Source organism: Zeugodacus cucurbitae, chromosome 3 (assembly GCF_028554725.1).
Source record: "Zeugodacus cucurbitae isolate PBARC_wt_2022May chromosome 3, idZeuCucr1.2, whole genome shotgun sequence".
Taxonomy (NCBI): domain Eukaryota; kingdom Metazoa; phylum Arthropoda; class Insecta; order Diptera; family Tephritidae; genus Zeugodacus; species Zeugodacus cucurbitae.
This window is the reverse complement of record NC_071668.1, coordinates 76,456,574-76,471,250: the sequence shown is the minus strand read 5'-3', so window position 1 is coordinate 76,471,250 and position 14,677 is coordinate 76,456,574. Positions and strand designations below refer to the sequence as shown.

General features: G+C 33.0%; 1 protein-coding gene and 1 long non-coding RNA gene across 8 annotated transcripts in view; both read left to right on the top strand.

The window, feature by feature from the left end:
• The window catches only part of LOC105212094 (serine-rich adhesin for platelets), a 202,764-nt gene that overhangs the window by 71,777 nt on the left and 116,310 nt on the right, over nucleotides 1-14,677 (top strand). The gene's annotated exons all lie outside the window — the stretch shown is intronic.
• LOC128920506 (uncharacterized) lies at nucleotides 850-5,151 on the top strand. The gene is made up of 2 exons (XR_008470573.1): nucleotides 850-3,399; nucleotides 3,433-5,151. It is a non-coding gene; the product is annotated as an uncharacterized LOC128920506 (long non-coding RNA).

The following is a 14,677-nucleotide window of genomic DNA, read 5'->3' as shown; positions in this document are numbered from 1 at the left end:
AACTGACTTTCGGCTGAAGGTTTTTCTCAAGATAAGAATATTATGTAACTGGCATAAAATAGTTCCAAATTTCTAGCTCCTTTCTGAATGTTCCTTCTAGTTTTGTTGCAAAAAATAATCAACCTTCGGCAGTTGCGGTTTTAAACAATTATTTCATATTTTTTCGATGGTTCTTTTGTGGTTTAAGATAGATAAAAAATGTTTAATGACTTCCAATTTAAAATTTTTTTGACTGAATATTATTATTTTTATATTTTTTCTTTTATAATTTTTTTTTGTTATACTTAATTAATTTTTGTTTATCAGTATATTTATATGATAAGCATTTGTGGTGCTTAAATATAGATTTGCAATTGGTTTTTAATCTCTAATTTTTTATTTAATCCAAAAATAAAAATTCATTCAGCAACAATTTAATTTTTTAAATAATTTTTTTTTTAAGATAAAAGTGGTATGGAAATAAAATAAATGATGATAAATAATTTTGGTTTGCTCATTAATAGTGCTGAAAAATAATATTGCAGTGAAAAATATTTCGTAAAAAATATTAAAAATTATTTTTATTTAAAAAATGTAAAACAGTTGTTAATTAATTATGATATAAGATAATAAAAAAGGTTAAAAATATTAAAAAACAATTTTTTAACTTAAAAAAATCATAAATTCGCATAAATTTACTAAAATAAGAATTATTAATAACTAAATAAAAAAATAAAAATTAAAAAAAATACTTAAAAATTTAAAATACAAAAATTAAAAAAAATAGTACATACAAATTAAAGAAAAAATTAAAAACTAAAAATAAATTAAAAATTAAAAATAAAAAAAAATGAATTTTTGTAAGTTAAAGTTATTAATTCAGTTAAAAATGTTAAACAGTTGTTAATTAATTAAAATTAAAGGTATATAAAAAATATTAAAAAATTCACATAAATTTATTAAAATAAAAATAAATTAATAGCTAAAAAAGTAAAAATTAACATAAATAACAAATAAAAAAATACTTAAAAATTAAAAAATAAAAAATAAATTAATAATTAAAAGAAATTAAAAACTAAAAATTAAAAATAAAAAAACATAAAAATTAACTAAAAATATTTGAAAATAATTATAAATAAAAAAATATGAATTTTTGTAAGTTGAAAATTACTAATTCAGTCAAAAATGTGAAACAGTTGTTAATTAATTAAAATTAAATGTATATAAAAAAGTTAAAAATATTAAAAAAAATTAATTAAATTTAATAGTCATAAATTCACATAAATTTATAAAAAGTAAAATAATAAAAATAAATTAATAGCTAAAAAAGTAAAAATTAAAATAAATAACAATTAAAAAATACTTAAAAATTAAAAAATAAAAATAAAAATTAATAATTAAAGAAATTAAAAACTAAAAATTAAAAATAAAAAAAAAATAAAAATTAACTAAAAATATTTGAAAATAATTATATATAAAAAATTTGAATTTTTATAAGTTAAAAATTATTAATTCATATCGCATTGCTTAATTGCATACAAATACGTGATTAACTAGTTATGAGATTCAAAATCAATATTATCCAAATCGAATACTAATTAACTGCTATACAAGCCACAAAGTATGAGCAATTTATGTAATAAAACACACACTACAATATATTCACACATAAGTATACACTCATACACACTCATAGATAACTCGTTAGCTGCCGTCATTCGTGAACAATTTTGTTTTTAATTACAAAACAATGCATTTCACAGCAGTCGCCCCGAGTAGTGAGCTCATCTTCTCCGCATTTTTTCCGCACAATAAATAATAATTTCTAATTGCAAAAATGCACACAGCTTTCAGTTCAGTTCAGCTACCCGCAAAGGCATTTATGCCGCCGCGCTCACACTGCTTTCAAATCATTTAACTCAATCATGTGCTTTCCGCCTTGTCACGGCTGTGTGTCAAGTGCTTAGTAATAATTACCCCAATCGGCGAGCAACAAAAACAACAACAACTACTTAAGCAACTGTGTAAACAAGCCGAAACCCCCCTTGCAACCGTGCAGCAAATTGATGATCAAACACGCACACACTTGACCACAAAGTGGGAGGGTGGCATCACTGGCAGTCACATGTGTGTGTGCTTGTTTTGGTGTTTATTTGGGTGTGTGTGTGTGACACCAGTGAAGGGTGTTTTCCCATTTCACCGCGCATATATGCCAATGTTATGTGCCCGTTATGGCTGCAACTGGCTTAAGTGTTCATATATGAGATGTGATAGGCAGAGATATGTGTGTGCAGTCATGCATGGAGGTATGTGTGTCAGTATAGAGGCTCAAATAGGCTAATATGCCGTTTGGCAACAAACCAAATCGTCTCTGTGCCTTACTGCTGTTCACCAGCTACCAATATTTTGCTCATCAACATTTGGCTGCTGCATTGTTGAGCTTCTTTCTTCAAACACTCGAGTTATTGTTCTGTGTATTGATCTGATTCTGTGCATTGATAGTGATTTTGGCAAAATTGCATGGTGTAATAACACTAAATAACAGTCATATAACGGCTTAAGTGTCATTGAGTGGAAAAGTGGCTCCTTTGGTATCCCACCAACTTTTTCTTGTTCCAACTTCATCGAGCTTTGCACGAAATTTTAAAATCTTTTTTATTTTCTTCAAACTCTGAAACACTGAAAATGTTTTTGCTCCTTTTCTGGTGTCACTTATGTATATAATATCCCTCGCATATTTTTAATTAAATTTCCGTTTTATCAAATTTCTACCACAAAACGCTGTAGGTTGGTGAAGAAAATCAATTTCCTATAATTCATGCCGCAACAAAGCGCTCTTTTGGTTATCATTATATAGTCTTTCTTCTGCCGCCTCTCCCCCACACATTTTCGAACTATTATGCCAGCTTTGGGCAATAAATATGGCATTAAAGCCGCTTGAATGGCGCCATGACAAGCCACATTGCTGTTCGCCGCTGGCGAAAAGTATTTTTGTGCGCCGGAGTTCTTTATGAATTCGCCTTCATCCACACCCACAATCTCTGCGCTGCTTAAGCAATTTAAGCTGCAACGAATAAGGAAATGTGTATGAAAGATAATTGATTGGAAAAATGGCCTCGAAACGGGCGTCGCCCCATGAGTTTCATTAAAGCTTTATTTTCGCCAGTTGCATAATGTTGCTGATTTCGTAACGTAATTTAAATTATGGTAAAATTAAACGCAAAAAATGCTGATATTTTCGATTTTCATTAAAATTACTTGAAAAGAATTAATAATGAAAATAGAAATTTCCTAATTTATTTTAAATTTTACCAAACAGCATACATTAAATTCACACAAACTATACTCAATCGCTTTATAAATACTTTTCTAAATATAAAAGTGACTGAACTTATGTTATTTAGACACACTTTCCCTCAAGTTTTATCAAATATCAATATTTAGCATTTTCAGACCGCCCCTGAACTAAGTCATTTAGTAAATTTACAGCACCTATAAGTAATGGTCTCAATTAAGGTACTTTCAATTGAGTCAATTAGTAACTTTTTCAACATTTATACTTAATTGACTCAGTTGAGATGCTGCCGCATTGAGTTTATTAGTAAATTTTCAACACTTATAACTGATTGACTCATGTAATAGCCTATTTAGACAGCCAAATTAATTGAACAATTAAAACTTTGATTGAGAAACCCTTTTTGCCTTTAACACTGCCGGCTACTCGTTAACCGATCAGCTGTTATACATTTTTGTTTTTCCTTTTCATAAAAAGTTGGTAAGATTCATCAGCTAATTGATATTTTTAGCGACATCTACCGTAGCTTTTTTATAAAAAAAATAAACCAATCGCTGACAAAGAACGTATATCGTACGTCTTTGTCGCAGAGTTGCATATAATTTTCAAAACGATTAAAATTCAATTAATAATTAATGTAGATTTGTATTTTGTATGGTAAATCGATCTTATTAAGCGTTTTAATCGAGCAGAAGCCGATTAATTGATCAATTGGCTCCTGTGTAAGAAGGCTATAATGCAAATTTTCAACACTTATACTTAATTGAGTCAATTAAGAGGCTCTCAATTGAGTCAATTAGTGAATACTTAACACTTATGAATGTGAATGTTTAACACTTATACAAAATTGGCGCAGTTAAGGGACTATCAATTAGTAAATATTCAGCACTTTTACTTAATTGACTCAATTAAGCGGTATTTCGGACACTTAATTGAATGATTTTTTTTTTGTATTAAAATAATTTTCGAAACCATAAATTTCACTAAAGAATACCGCTGAAATTCCAGCGGCGCACCACATAATTTCATGCAAATATTTGCGTGTTTGATTAAAAGCCCAAGTCAATATTTGCGCTGAAACAATTGTCTGTTTGCATATTTATGTTAATGTATTAACAAATTGTTGTTGTATGTTGTATATGTATGTATGTACATATGTATTTATGTAAATTTTTTGCTGTTGAGCCGCAAACTTTTTTCATTGTTTGTTATTTGCCTTGCCAAATTTGTACGTATGTACATCTCTCTCTAACTCTCTTCGGTTGTGGTGTCCTATTTTGTATTTATATTTATATCTATCTCTCTGTATTACATAACCTTCATTGTTACATTCTTGTGCAATAAATATTTAATCTTGTTGGTTTTTGTGGCATTTTATTTGTGTGGCGTCACTTTGTCTTGTGAATCCTGGCAGTTCTTGCGAATATCTTTAAGAGGACACAAGAAATAAACTGTTGCCATTTGTAGCTGGTGATTTTTTCTCAGTTACATACATACATGTATGCTATATTTCCATCTTTATTTCGATTAAATTACGCTGAAGTAATTTGTGGCCTTGTAAGCAGTTGGGGAAGCACAGAAGTTACTCAAGTATAAATTACTTGGCTGCCATGTATATTGCTTTGTGGTAACATTTGACCTAAATTTTGTATCTTTAATTCTATCACTGAGTTCTCTATACAGCTTTAATTGGTTTTAAATTATACTGGAAGCTGAATCTCAAGAAAAGTGGAGATTTCTTGTGTCTATAAACATACTTCTGCTTAGCTATACTAATTACTGTTATCTATAAATATTAGACCATTAAGTTCGACTACTAATAAAGCCGTAGCACTCCCGAGTACTTTCGCAAAAATATCAAGGTCCTTTATATATTTTTGTCCGTCTGAAAAAATACTTATTTGCTTGATTATGCGCACTCTCACTTGCGCAGACAGTCAGCCCATAATAATAATTCATAAAAATTAAGTGAATCATCGCGCGTTCTGTGTGCTATTTTTAGACGCAGACTTTGTATGGCGCTCATTAAATTGCACTGCATTTACACGTGCACACAATTTGAAACTCATTTACGTGCGAAAATATAAATATTTCTTATTATTATACATACTCGTATTTTCAACTGTATTCACTTACAGTTGTTGTTGTTGGTCTCGCATATTGCTCGACCCATTAAATTGCATTGTCATGCACTGTTTGTGTTTCGCTTTTAGCGCAACATTTACCACTCACAACAGTTTTTCACCATGAAATATGAAGAAACAACACACACACACACACCTACGAACACAAGTGAATGGCCGAAAGTAATTAAAATGCAACAAATACTCATAACCATACTCATACTCATTAATGCTAACTCATAATCATCAACGGCGACGCGCCAACAATACACAGTCCGTGCATTAAGCGGTGACAACGCTGCCACTATTATTGTCGTCATTGCATCAGCAGTTATGTGCATCTCAAAGTGCAACAACAACAATAACAACAGTGGCCTAACCCTTTTTGCTACTGTACGCTGCTGTTGCTTCTTTGCCTCTTCTACTCTTCTTGCCTCTTCTTCTAATGTTTGATGGCCAGCAGACATTGTCGCTGTCGCACTTGGCATTGCAGCCACTTTTGTCCTTTGTTATTGTTGTTGTTGTTGTTATTTTGTTTGTAGCATTATCCACTGTAGCTAAGCAAAGACGCATTACCGACTTTAATGCACTCACTAAGCCGGTTAGTGACAATAGAAGTGAGTAACTTGACCTTACTGCAGCTAAATGCGAGTATGTGTGTATATATATTAGTATATGTGTGTGTACATAAGTATATGTATGCTACCTGTATATGTAAGACGTGTTATAAAAGTTGAATGATGTAGTTCTAAAAGAAGAAGTAGTTCTTACAGTATGGTAAAACTGTATTAAAAGTGATACAGCGTCTACGTGATACCAGCTTTGACCTTAGTAGGGACGAAAAATACGTCGTTCACAGCCTAAAGTCGTATTTTGTCTCATTTAATTTCAAAAAAAGCTCGAATTTCAAGCAAACAATATAAAAAAAAAAAAACAAAAATATACAAAAAAAAAAAAAAAAAACTAGTACCAAATGGACTAGTCCGTAACCAGTTGAAATTACTGTGCGATTGGTCTTGAATGCACTAAAACCGACTGCTAAGTCAACGCTTTGTTGTTTTTTTAATTTTTTAGTTGCTTTTCTGTTGCAACAGCAGCAGCTGGGCGGCTACTTCTGTACTGCCGTTGGCGACTGACCGTGAAAAGTGATGACGTTACCATCCATGCAAGTGTTGGCGACATTTTTCTTACTTTAGTAACTAACTGTACGCATTTAATAGATGTAAAAACTTGCAGCAAGTTAAAAAAGCATTTGAAAAAATATCTTCAGTGGCGCTTTTTACTAGCTGCTGGCCAACTTTTGAGTGTCACTCGTACATTATATACGAGTATACATGTTGTTGTTGTTGTTTTTATTATTATTTTATTCGCTGTCCTCGACTTTCTCCAGTTATATTGCGTTAATCTTTATTTGTTATTATTCGTTCGTTAGTCAAGTTCTAGGCAGCTTTTGACTTCAAATGCGTCAGCGTGTAGTAAATTGCTTTCGGTTGCCAATGACAAAGACTTTTGTGAGGGTAATTGCTGGGTTGCTTCTTGTGGAGGTGCTGTGAGATAAGCAGATTAATTATCTTATTTATTTATGTGTCTACATATGAAATTTATATACCTAAATTTCGAAACACTTTTGAAGATGAGGAATTTGTAAGAGACTATGAACCGAATATTTTTGAAAATAGTAGATAAACATGTTTGAATTAAAAATCTGGCTGAACTGAAAGATTATGATCTGTATACTAAGAACTCAGAAGAACATTTTAACCCTTTAGCTGCCACTTAATGTAGCCGTTCTGATACTGTACTAAAAATAAAACTCTAGGTGGTTTTAGGAATCATTAGACAACCGAAATGTTCTCAAATTCGTGTTTTTTTCGAAAACAGCTTCTAAAAGCTAAAACCAGTTCTACCAGTCAAGAAGTAATGGAAATTTAAGAATGATTTTAAGTGGTTTGTTTTTTTTTATTAAAAAAGACTTATTTTAGTCTAAAAAATAAATAAAAATAAAAAATCTTGGTTGACAGCCTACTTGAATTCAAATATGAGAAGAGTACTAATGTAAACTTGTTCGAAGGACTGCATAAAAAATGTATGTCTATTGGAATTCATGCTTGAAACTGAAGACCAATCGAAGTCTGAAGTTTCATTATACATTTTGAAAGGGAGTCTATCACGATATATAAATTAATCTCGCTTTCTTAGAATGTATCCATCTAAAGTGCTTAATATAGCTGAAGCCACGCTTAGAACCAGTTTCTATCCACCCGGTTTCCGCAAGAAGTCAATACGTTCTTTATGATTATTATTATATTAAAATTAACAAAATATAGTTTTTCAATTTTTTTTCCCCATAGATATCAAACTTCTTTAACACCAGTTACCTTACTTCCTTCTTAAGGGGTTACATGGGTTTCGTGGATTCAAAAAATCGATTATCTACAATATCTCAAGAATATTATCCTAAATTTTCAAGTCGAATAATAGTTTCGCAGATACAGCCTTTGGAAGTTGTGCGCTCCAAGTCAAGTACTATTGTTACTCAAAACTTTAAACGCGTTTTCCTCGGAACCGTGTTTTCAAAGTCGGTTGTCAAATTTTCTTGAAAACTACTCAACCGATCTTGATGAAATTTTGCACAGGTGTTCGAGGTACAATTTACTCGTGCTTGAACGAAGGATTTAATTTTTTTTTTTTTTCAATTACAACTATTTAAAAAAAAATTCAGGCAAATTTTACCGAAATTTTAATTTTTTTTGGAAAAATGTCTGCCAAAATTCCAATTTTCACTTTTTTTGTCTTTCCTTCGTTCAAGCACGATATTATGGTCTTACCGAAAACACTTATTTTTGTTTTTTTTTTCATTTTGGATGATCCTGTCAGAAGTTATGCTGACAACGCGGACGCACCTTTTTTCCGAGGGGTCACCGGAAATGACGTCGCATTGGAGAAGTTTTACTTTTTTTTTAATTTCAGAAATTATTCTATATATCTATAAGATTGAAAAAAGTTTGAATTAATATATTTTTTGAAAAAAAAAATATTGAAAATATGCCATTTTTTACGCGTCAAAACCCATGTAACCCCTTAAAACTATTTTGCTCTGTTCCAAGAATTTGAAATTCCAAAAACAACTAACAATGGAATTTGGAAAATGAAAGTGCGCTGAAACTACAAAACTTTTAGTCGTTTAATGCGAGTTCGTACAACAACAAATTGACTGCCGACTCACCAAAATCTGCCAATCACTTTTGCTAATCACCACCATACAGAGTTAGACGAGTGAAATGACAAAGCAAAGTGAAGCATGAAACATTTTGCATTTTCATACAAATTTTGTCAATTAATTCTGAAGTTAATGCCCCAGCTTTTTTTCGCAACTTTAAGCAAAAGCTTTATTGCTTGCCACATTTTTTTTTTACATTTAACATTTTTCTGTGTGTGTAAATATTATTTTTTTATTTTTATGGTCACCAGCACTTTCACTAACCATTTCCGCCGCTCGTCGTTCACACACTCTTCGCAATCTTTTGACTTTTCAAAAAGCGTAATTACACTTTTTTTTTATATCTACAAATGTACAAGCGCGACAATAAAAAAGAAAACTTGTTTGTGTCATCTGCTGCTGTGCTTTATGGGTGACAAACGACGCAAAAATGTAAAATTGCGTCTAAGAAGTGCCTATGTAGCTGGGGTTTCGCCAATAATCAACGGCACAGCGCGCCCATAAACTGTCAATTAAAAAGTTTGCACACATTTTACAATTTCATTTCACAATTTTTTTCCTTTTGTTTTTCTTTTCGGCTGAGCGACTCATAAGGCACTGAATTTATGCCACACAGCAAGCGAATGCAGCTGCCGCTCTAGCTGTTAGGACTTTAGGCTGTGCGCACAGTAAAGTGAAGTGAAGACGAGCATCGAGATGCCATAAAGGAAGTTATAAGAAAATGTGTGAAATCATGTGTTGTTGTTGTTACTAACTTCAATTTCAATTTACTCCACTCTTACTCACTCCACTCTGCCCTCAGCCTTATTACAGTTCTATGCTCAGCGTCTCCTATAATATTTTTCATTTTGCTTTATTTCTTTTTAATTTTCGTTTTTATTTTATTTCGTCTTTTCGCTTCATTTTGCTGTTCGGTTGACGTAAATTGTCGCTGTTCACTAATAAGGAAGTGGGCTATCAAACGCCTAACTTTATACACACGCGCCTACTAGGATGTACGTATGCCTGCGCTTTTATGAGCCTTGTTTGTCGGTGGTTTGACTCAACCAACTTGTTGTTGGCATTTCACTGTTGCTATTGTTATTGCCTTTGAATCAAGTTTTGTTTACAACTTGCCAATATAAAAAACACCTCAGTCGATTTGGCGACTTTTACCAGGTGCTGATTTTGCACTTTTGGTACTTTTATGCGCTTGAAAAGAAAGTACAACGCGTGCATTTTACTGAAAATTCGTAAAGTTTTGTGATTTATTTTAAATACCTTTTTTGTGTTATGGAATTGCAGACACTTCCTTTTGAGTAAATGTTTAAAAAGTGTTAATGTTTCAAGTTTGGAATGTTAATTGAGCGAATACGAATGTCAAACGAATACGATATTTCAATATTCTTCTATGGCTAATGGGTTCTTAGAGTCACAAATGGCTTAAAATATATTTCTTTCCAATTAAAATAATTTAGACTCTCTCTATTTAAGGCGAAAACGTGTCATTTAGAAACTAATCTTTTAAGATGCTCATAAAAAGTTTCTGAGATCTGAGATCTCGAGACTATTTCATTGAAGATGGATTTTAATTCTCATTGCAGCACATTTGATCCATCTGACTTAATATTTAGCATCAAAAAAACTATTTTGTCTTCTCTTAATAAGTAATATTCTGAAATTTTTAACTTTTTATATATATTTTTAATTCTCAGCTGTTGAAGGGTTTCTTTCTGTAGCTGAGCAGTTTGAGAACTGGACGCTTAAAAATCTCTTGCCTTTCTAGACTTGGCAAATTCCGCTCGTATGCGGACTGCGCCCCACGCGTCGGTTGGGCGGGAGGAGGGTAATCGTTTCGGTTTATATATAAAAACTCCGGTCCGGGTCCGGTCGCTCTAAGAAACATTTCACAACAAATTGATGCTACTTTGTATCTGTATTATGGCTCAAATTGCTGTAAGAGTGAACTCCAATCCCTTACGTACTAAAGAATGAGTAGTTCGAGCTCATATAATTCTTTTACAATATTTGTAAATACTCTGCTTGAGAACACCATTGAATATAACTTAAGAAATATGCTTAGAAGCACAAACAGTGGTTAGTCGTATAGAGTAGTAGCCCCTGTTGTATAACATATGTACATATCAAGTCATATGTTCTTGGTGAATCATATATCATCATTTGGCTCTATAGCTCTTTGTGAGCTTTAGCCTGCTGACCGCCTCCAAGTTACTCTGTATTTTGCTGCTGCTGCTTCCCAGTCGGAGTTTTTTTAGATATTCTTCTAATTCGTCCATCCATCTTGATGTTGGCCTGAGCTCTTGATTTTTTTTGTCTTTTCGCTTATTGTCCATATTTCAGCACCATAACACAACACTGGTCGTTCTACAATCCCATACAGGACCAGTTTGCATGATCTAGTGATTCATTCTCAGAATTATCTTGATTGAATCGGGCACTAAAAAATCTAACATTTAACAGATGCTTGATATTTTCGAGGTCATCCAGAAATTCTGAAAACCTTTGGGTTCATCTCCAGTTTAAAGAAAATTAAGCTTAGAAATGCTTTCGGAAGTAACTTCTACCAAGCACGCTCTTCCCAGTTTCAATTAACTTAATAACTTCATTTAAACTTGATAACCCATCTTTTACCGTTACAAATGCAAAGTGCAACACAATCTGGCAAAGCAATAACAATAACAAAATAATGTTTATAGTCAAAGTGCATTTATGACAAGTGTAAAAACCACAAAAAAACACAAACAAAATAAACAAAACAAAGAAAACTGTAAATGAAACATCAAAACCAGCTGTCAGACAGCCGCAACAAATGTTAACAGCAAACAACAACAGCAACAAACAAACCGCAGCGGTTGCACTTTACTGCACAACAAAATCTGATAATGGAAATTAATAAGAGAGCATGTAAAAAATACACAACAACAACAATAGCAGCAAGTGCACAGCAAAGCACAAGGCGCACGCGCCAAAGACACTGCAGCAGCGCCGCCAACCGGCCGATGAAAGGCTGATAACATCAACAGCTGCTGGTGGCCGAGGCACAAGCGAACCACAACGCATTTATGCATATGCATATGAGTGCATATAACGGGATTCTTTGAGGCATGTATATGTATGTGTAGCATACTTGTGGGCGCTTTATGCCTTTTTTAGCCCAACTATTAGTACCATTTGCGCGCTGATAGCCTCATTTACATATTTTTGTATTCTGCATTATGCCTGTGTGCCTGTCTGCACTTTATATTTGTTTAACGCCGCCTTTAAATGCAATAAGACACATGAATTAATTTCATTTATCGCGCCCCTTCTTGCAACTACATACTACTCATTATCAGCGCCTTCTGTTTGCCAGCTGTGGCACGAAAATTTGTTTAAATAGCACTAATTCCTACAACCGCCTACAGCAACACGCACTGCTTACGAAAAAATAACAAAAACAAAAACAACTATTTATATAAGAACATTGCTTTATACATATGTACATATATTCCAGCATTTTTATGCTATTGACTTTGTTGTCTTTTGTTTGGCGCGTTGATACGTGTCATGAAGGGTGGTGGTGATTCCATTTCTTTAACTCATTTTACTCCTTTGCTTCGTTTTCTTTACACATTAACTTACATACATACATATTTATGTTTGCATTTCTGCCTTGCCTTATCTCCTATCTTGTCTGCACGCATTTAGCCAGCAGCAGCTCAAAGCAGGCGGGGACGTTGGCGTTGACTGACTGTGGTGTATTGTCTACTTAAATAAATATTTGTGGATTTAAATGCGCGTATAAATATTTGTATAAGCGAGGTATAAAAAAATACCGACGCACACACATAGACTAGAGCATATACATACACATACATATATATATTATCTTATGTGTGTGTGGTATTAATTCTGACTGACTTAGTTACAGTTGAATTATAGTTATGCAGTAAGCAATTAATTCTAGCTTAAATTGAAATTTAACCATTCGCTCTAATTCTCTTATAACATTGCCTAAATTAAGGCGCGTTGCCTTTAGTTACTGAAATGAGTGAATTTATATGAATACATATGTATATATGTGTAACATTGACTATCTTCTTAATCCTCAAGTATATTACGCCGCGAGGTTTGTGTTCGAAATTCATTGTATTAGCCATATTAATTAATTTTATAAATCTCTACAAGCACTAAGAAAAATGAGAGTTTAATAAAACGTCTGTTAGGAGTACCCCGTACTCATTTGAAAACTCCACTAATAAAATTCTGGAAATTATAATACGTGATCTCTCCAGTTGCGGTCTTAAGACGATTGAAACAATCTAAGTTACCGCAAAGACTCAGACAGATATGACTCCTTTCTGTGGAACAAAAAAGTTATTTGGCTGTCTTCGTTTTGATGAATCCAGATGAATTTCGAATAGAACAAGCAACTGGTTTAAACCCAATAATGTGCCCAAAAAATAAGGTGTCATTTTAATTTAAACTGCGCGCGTCGAAGGATTTGGAGAATTATTTTTTTTTAGGTTGGTAGTACTGTCAGTCACATTTATGTCAAATTTCATGTCAAATACGTGTCGTTTTGTGAGCTGCTAAAAGTGAGTTTTTCGTTTTTTGCGATGTCGAAATTTGTTGAGCAAAGAATTTGCATTAAATTCTGTTGACGGAATCAATTTTCTGCTGCAGATACGTTGAGGATGGTGCAGAAAGCCTTTGGTGATGAGGCTATGTCTAAAAAAAATGTTTACAAGTGGTATAGTGAGTTCCAAGCCGGCCGTGAACGTGTCGAAGACGAAGAGCGTTCAGGGCGACCATCAACCTCAACCGACGAAGCTCACGTTCAACAAATCAAAGATTTGGTGTTGAAAAACCGTCGATTAACAATTAGAGACCTTGCTGATGAAGTTGGAATATCTAAAGGCTCAGCCAATACCATTTTGAAGGATGTTTTGGGCCTCAAGCACGTCAAATCTCAACTGGTACCGAAAATTCATTCGTAATTCGTGATCATTTCGCCAAAAACTCAACTCATATCGTTCCGCTACCACCGTATTCACCTGATCTGGCGCCGTGCGACTTCTGGCTGTTCACCAAGCTCAAAAGACCGCTCCGGGGACACCGTTTTTACACAATAGAGGAGATAAGAAGAAGAAGAAGAGGAGATTCCAGCCGCAGCGAAGACGGAACTGAAGGCCATCCCGGAAAGTGCTACAACCAGTGTTTCGAAGATTGGAAAATCCGTTGGCATAAGTGCATTGCATCGGGAGGGTATTACTTTGAAGGGGATGAAATTGATTTGGAAGAATAAATAAAGAATTTTCAAAATAAATACAATGTCACCTTACATTCACATATATAGATTGACAAGCGATTATAACACTTAAGTGAGAACAGATTTCAGATATAGCTAGAGGTACTGAATAAAACAGAATATCCAGATTCATGAAAATTCAACAACGCTTACAAGGTATATTCTGACAATAACGGGATTTTTATTTTAAGAAAAAATATTTATTCATTTATCTACATTAATGTTGTTGCCTTCAACAATTGTCGAAACATTTCCCAAGCTCAATATTTGAGACTGTCTTTGTTAGAGTTTTTTACTAGGGCTTCGGGCAATAATTCAGGAAGAACCAACGAAGTGCTCATGCAGATTACAAGCTGTTCGGCAATTTTAATTTTAATTATACTAGAATAATTTAAATACTGAATTACAGTTGAAATTCCCTAATTCGAATCACCATAATCATCAGACTTCGGGTTAGAGAGACTTTGAGTTATGGAAGGTAATTTGTATGAAGTTTTACTTCTATTGCCAATTCAATAGATCGAGTTATCGAGAACTTCGAGTTATGGCAGCTCACCTACCACAATTGCACGATCGAATAATATTCTATTTACTATTTTAATCTATTTTTATTTTATTTTTATTTTTATGGCTCTGCAGCTGATCGCGCTTCGAAATTTCTATGTTCTCTGACTAAATTGTTTATTCGAAGTAAATATTTGAACTACCAAATATGTAATTCAGAAATCTTGATATTCTAACATATGCTCTTGTCTCTCTTATCCTACTCG